The sequence below is a fragment of the Leiobunum rupestre genome, chromosome 9 (genome assembly GCF_980474605.1).
Source record: "Leiobunum rupestre chromosome 9, qqLeiRupe1.1.hap1, whole genome shotgun sequence".
NCBI lineage: Eukaryota > Metazoa > Arthropoda > Arachnida > Opiliones > Sclerosomatidae > Leiobunum > Leiobunum rupestre.
In genome coordinates, this window is record NC_143392.1 from 10,729,609 (window position 1) to 10,736,271 (window position 6,663).

The following is a 6,663-nucleotide window of genomic DNA, read 5'->3' on the forward strand; positions in this document are numbered from 1 at the left end:
TTAAAAGTGATGTGTTTTTCGCGCGGCATTTCGTGTATGTTTTCAATCACACGAATGACAGGGCCCGCTTGACTTATAGCCAAATATCGTGCGCGTTTTTGTTCACGCTTTTTGGTGTTTGGTTACGCGGTTTAGTTCTTGTTCGTAATAGCCACGGGCATTGTAGCTTCTGGATGGTCATTGAAAGTTAAGGATTTCGTTGAACTACTCGAAATTAAGCAAAATTAGTTGGGTTATTATGTAACTTTGGAAAACTTTTATTTGTCAAAATCAAATTTACTTGCCAAAAATTGAAAACTAATATTATTTGAGGTAGTACTCAATTACTCAAGGGGGTGCTTAATTTTTAAAACGGGCCCTAATCGGATGTTGATTAACAACAACCTGGGCCTATAGGCTTCAGCTTTATTATGGGCCCTCTGAAATTGCTTTAGACTCGTCCTCGGGCCCACAATCTTTTGACCCTAGGCCTACTCAAACTATTTGTTAATGATACACTGCATCCAGAGGCCGGGGTACAAGCATATAGCAGCGGTTCCCCAAAGGTATTCCGCAGAACCTTGGGGTCAAGAGTCTTTTAAGATAAGTAAAAAATTAGTTCGGGTTCCGCCAGAATTAGGTGGATATAATTTAGGGTTCCCTAGCAAAAAGAAATTGGGAACCACGGACCTTTAGCTTTGACTGTGTTAAAGTGATTACACAATACCCTTTTCATACGAAGCTTATAAATAAAAGCATATATTCCTTTTAGCTAAAATTCTATACTTAAATATGTATTGAAAGTGAACTTGGGGTTTACTAAACCTGGTTCTATAGCTCTCGTTTGAAACCTATTGCAGATTGAGCACTATCAAAAGCTGTACTCAGTTTCGTGTCCATACAGTACATATGATAATAGTATGGTTACCACGTTAGTATACAGTATATCTATAGCCTATTGGATGCGCAATAAAATAATTATTAATATAGCAAAATCTCAGTGAAGGAATTTTAAAATGCCTTGTTAATTTGCATTTTTTTGTGTTTCAAATTCCGCTTTAAAAATAAATAAAATATTTAAAAAAGTTAACTTCGATAATGGCCTTAAAATATAAATTCTAAACGTGATATAGGAATTTCTGGTATGTCTTACGTTCCAGTCAAGCGTATACAAAATCATTACAGTCTTAATTTCTTTCGATACGTGTTGTTGGTCAAAACGTTTATTATACAATCCCAATTTAAAATTTAACTCGATTAAAGTTAATTATAATTTTTAAAATAATCGCTGATCAACATTTATAGTAATTTCCGGGACTATTAAGGAAGCTTAAACGTTAAACGTCGTCGATTCCGTATTTAAATACCCCCATAATTAAGCTAATGAAACGATATATGTTAATCCATGGTTCGAATTGTTCCGAATATACCAACCGTTTAATATTAATGCATACGCTACGCCTCATTATCGCGAAATGGTCTATTTATCCCCCCTCATCAATGGGGGCCTTGCCAACCCCACCGAAATATAACTCTTATAACTCTTGGCCGTTCGAAGGGACTGCCAGCTGGTCGCTTTTTCCAGCTAATAAGAGCCTCATTAAGACGACTTATTTGGCAAATACGCGTGAAATATTTTCTCCCAAATGAGCGTATCGCTTAATCGCGCTCCTGAGTCGCATGTTTCGTATGAGCCCTGGCCCTTTTAACATAGCCCTGGGCAGCTTTCTCCTTTCCCGCCCTCCGTAACCCTCCCACTTCATCGTCGGAAATGTTACGGCCGATGTTAGACTGCTAACTTCGATTCCGCCCCGTCGATGTTAGCTGCCCCGTAAAGCTCCCGTTTCTCCTCCTCCCCCGTAAAGGCCGCTTCACTTTGGCTCTTTCCACACTCCACCCCCGCCTAAATTACCTATAACTTTATATATATTTCCAATGTACATGTTTGTGGTATTTATTGTTATAATGTATGCCTTATATGATTTACATATTTTAAGGAAATGAACCTACTGTAACTCCGACATATTTTATTGTTTAAAATTAATTTGAGTATTTTAAAACGGCTGGCGGAAGTTGAGACAGACTAATTTTATTAGTTGGAATTTTATTAGTTTGAATTTTATTACTTTGAATTTTATTACTTTGAATTTTATTAGTTTGAATTTTATTACTTTGAATTTTATTAGTTTGAATTTTATTACTTTGAATTTTATTACATTGAATTTTATTATTTGAATTTTATTAGTTTGAATTTTATTACTTTGAATTTTATTACTTTTAATTTTATTAGTTTGAATTTTATTAGTTTGAATTTTATTAATGATAATTTATTTTTGTTATTACGCAGGTATTCAATTAGAAGTTTCATTTAAACCAAGGAATAGGCAGAGGTATTCCTTGGTTTAAATGGAACTTCTATTTGAATTTTATTAGTTTGAATTTTATAAGTTTGAATTTCATGAGTTTTAATTTTATTAGTTTGAATTTCATGAGTTTGAATTTTATTAGTTTGAATTTTATTAGTTTGAATTTCATGAGTTTGAATTTCATGAATTTGAATTTCATGAATTTGAATTTCATGAATTTGAATTTTATTAGTTTGAATTTTATTGTTTGGATTTTATTAGTTTGATTTTTTTAGTTTGAATTTCATTAGTTTGATTTTTTTTAGTTTGATTTTTTTAGTTTGAAATAGATTTATTATTATAATTAAATAATTGTTATATTGAAATTATTATTTATGTATCCCCAGGTACGATTGGGGGGAGTTGAAAATATCTCCAGAGTATAATATTCGTACATTCTTCAAATATAATTCTAAGATGGATATGCAAAAATGTGTAACTTGTTTATCCTGCATTTCCTATTTTTCTGTAATTTGGTATTGAAGTAGTTAGTTTATTTTTCTTAAATATATCATATAATAGTATTAAATTTTAGTATTTTTTCCGTACAAAAAACTTTAATAAAATTGTGGTTTTAATTCCCTAAATCTACTATTATTTTTGGGAAACTAATGTCTATGAGCACCACAATTCACAAGCTACTCATGATGTATTTGAATTGTACAAAATAGTCGAAAGATGTAAGTAGTTTTAATATTTAAATCTTAACTTTCGGTTGTCCTAAAAAAATTATTATTTGAAATTGTTGAGTGGGTAGTAACTTAAGTAATCAGGTATACAAATCGTAGGTAATCGTAAGAATTAACTTGGAAAAACAGTAGAAATAAAAAGGAATATATAGACATGTATATTAACTAAAAAATATATAAATCAAAGGAAATCAGCGAAAAATTGTTAAAATGAATCGAAATCTTAAAAAAAAATATTGAAATGAATGTTAATCATTGAAAATTTATTATAAATCAAGGAAAATAAGCGAATAATTGTTATAAATCAATGGAAATCAGCGAAAAAGTGTTATAAATCATGGGAAATCAGCGAAAAAAAGTTATAAATCATGGGAAATCAGCGAAAAAGTGTTATAAATCATGGGAAATCAGCGAAAAAATGTAATAAATCAAGGGTAATCCGCGAAAAATAGTTATAAATCAATGAAAATCCGCGAAAAAGTGTTATAAATCATGGGAAATCAGCGAAAAATGTAATAAATCAAGGGAAATCCGCGAAAAATAGTTATAAATCAATGAAAATCAGCGAAAAAGTTTTATAAATCATGGGAAATCCGGGAAAAAGTCTTGTAAATCCAGGGAAACCATAGAAATCATGTTATAAATAAAAATAAAACAGCAAAAAAATGTTATAAATCAAGGGAAATCAGCCAAAATTGGTTATAAAATAAGCGAAATCAGCGAAAAATGGTTATAAATTGAGGGAAATCAGCGAAAAATTATTATCGTACATTTGTTATAAAACATTGAAGATCCCAAAAAATTTCTTATAAACAAATGTAAATTACTTGAATATTTTTCAAACTTTTTTAATAAAATATAGGTACAAAATATTTCCTAGTGACTACGCTTTTGAAATGCCATTCTAAATCTGTTAGTATTTGGCGCCTAGCATTTCCAGTTTAGGCAATTTCCTTAAGCGCATTAAAAGACAGACAATTGAATTTCAATTATTCAATTTTCTTTATTTTCGACCCGTGTACAACTAATTGAATGAACCTTACTTGATCATTACTTTAATAATTTCCTTAGTCATAAAACAAATCGCGCTTAAAGATTATTAATATTATTATTATTATTTTTGTGTTGCGCGTCAAACAAGGAAACGTTTTGACGAGTGTTTTCTGTTAATTCCACTTTGTCTATTTGAATAGAAACTCACTTCTAAATCAAATTAATAACTTGGTATTTGCCATTGTATTGTCACGCGTGTTTTTGTCGTAAATTGAAATTGTCGAACTTCGTGTAGCATTTCTATACAATGTGTCTTAAAGCTGGAAAATAAATTTTACAATATCTTCACTGCTAAATACATGCTAGTAAATTAAAACTATTTTGAATCTGGTAAATTCTAGAAGATATAGAATATATTTTTTAATGTATACTTTTGCTAAGAAATGAGCCTGTTTAAGGCATTAAAAGTCGCTAGATGACTTGGATCTAAGCCTTGGGTATTAGCCTAGCTGAGTCTTAATAACAAATAAGCCATCTGTATATTACTTAAAAGTGATAATGATTATAAATATTTAATAATATATGAGCAAATCCACATTTCAAGTTCTATTATGGGTAGGTAATGAATTATTTTGCATTGAGATTTCCCTATCAATAATCATTTCTTTTAAATCAATATTTATGAATGAGTGAATTACTAAAAATAAATTATTACAATGTTTTCGAATATTTAATATTTAAAACTAATACAAGTGCAGTGATTATTGTCGAGATCTACTATTAAACTTTAATTCATTTTTGTACGCTCATGCGATAAATAGACTTTGGATGAGCTATAACTAGCGCTGGCTTTTTCTAAAATCTTAAAAATTTTCATCATATACCAATTTATTAAGGGTGCTTTTACGTAAAGTTTTTGGTGATATTCCTAAATATAGATTTTGAAATAAATGGATTTACCGATAGTTTTGTTTGAAAAATAATAATCAATGGAAATCACGCGATAAAAATTTAAAATAAACTGTCTCCTAAGTATATTTACTTATTTATAAACTGTATTTTAAATCTGTAAAACCATTATGGTATATTTCTTCCGAAACAAATTTTGATAATTCAGTGGGAGCCTGCAAATAGCATTCCCATTATAGGTACATGGATATTACTATCGTAAGATATACAGGGTGTTTCAAAAGGTTATGCAAAAATTCTAAGGAGTTGTAGGGGGTGTGAGTTGAGAAGTATGCCTGTTTTTCCCCCATTTTCCTACGTTGAGTGAAAAGAGCGCCAGAGAGCTTCAAAGTGTGGCCTACTAGCCCCTGGAAGTAGGCTGCAACAAGCGCAAAACCAAGCAGCGGGGAAACGTGAACATTAAGGTTTGGGTTCGTGTGATAAGTAAAAAAGGACTTTGTAAACAATTCGAGGTAACCAGCGTAAAAAAATAAACTTAAACGGTATTTAAAGTCCCTGCTGCTTGGTTTTGCGCTTGTTGCAGCCTACTTCCAGGTGCTAGTAGCCCACACTTTGAAGCTCTTTTAACTCAGCGTAGGAAAATGGGGAAAAAACAGGCATACTTCTCAACTCACCCCCTACAACTCCTTGAAATTTTGCATAACCTTTTGAAACACCCTGTATATTACGTATTTCCGATTTCACTAAATCCTTATAATCGTGTTTTTAAATGTAAAACAGATATACAATAAAGGTCATAAAGGTCAATCCGATATTTCGCAACCAAATGCGTTGTTTATTAACACGGAATTCTAAAACTGACTATGCGATGTAAGCGAAAACGAGTCTGATAAAATGTCTTAAACGTATCTCGAATACTTTGTGGAAGGCGGGACACGGGAGTTACGTAGATACGCTTAACGCCTAAGCAGAAGTCAAATAACGAAGGAAGTTTTGGCGTTACCCGATAAGTATACACGACGTGAAACGACATTTCCAGATTACATGAATCATGTTTTATGTGTTATTTTTTCAAATAATTCGGAGCGATATAATAGCCGCCATTTTTTTGCGCGCTCTAAGGGGATATTGCTAATGGCCGAAAGCATGACAAAGAGCCATTAATATTGTCCACTGTATTCTTAGAAAAAGCGTAGCTTTCGGTTAAACTTGTCCGACATTGGCAAAAACAAGGCTTCGATGGAAAAGGAGGTGGTTACGTTTTCTCCAACAAGACAGTTGTGTCCACATACAAAAATCAGCCTATTCCCGGGACAAGAATTGGAATACAAATGTCATACGCCTTGTTCTGCCAATCGACAAACGAATAAAAGAAGGCTTGTAGATTTTACAGATACCCCCTTAAATTTCTGGGAACCTATTGCTTGTTGAACAGCAGGTTTTCGTACGTTTCGACCAACATAATACGGGGTTTTATTATTCCAGTGCTTTTGTCTCTAATGCTTGTGTATACTTAATTCTGAGAGTTTATACAGGCTGGTGGCGCGTTTTAGTTTAATGGTCTAAGTTGCCATAATTAAGTCCGTATACATTCATGTAGAAGTTACCTGTTTTTTGCGTTTTTACCAAGTTATATCGGCTCTGTATAGGTTTACGCAACAAGTTCTAAGTAATTTTTATTACTGTTA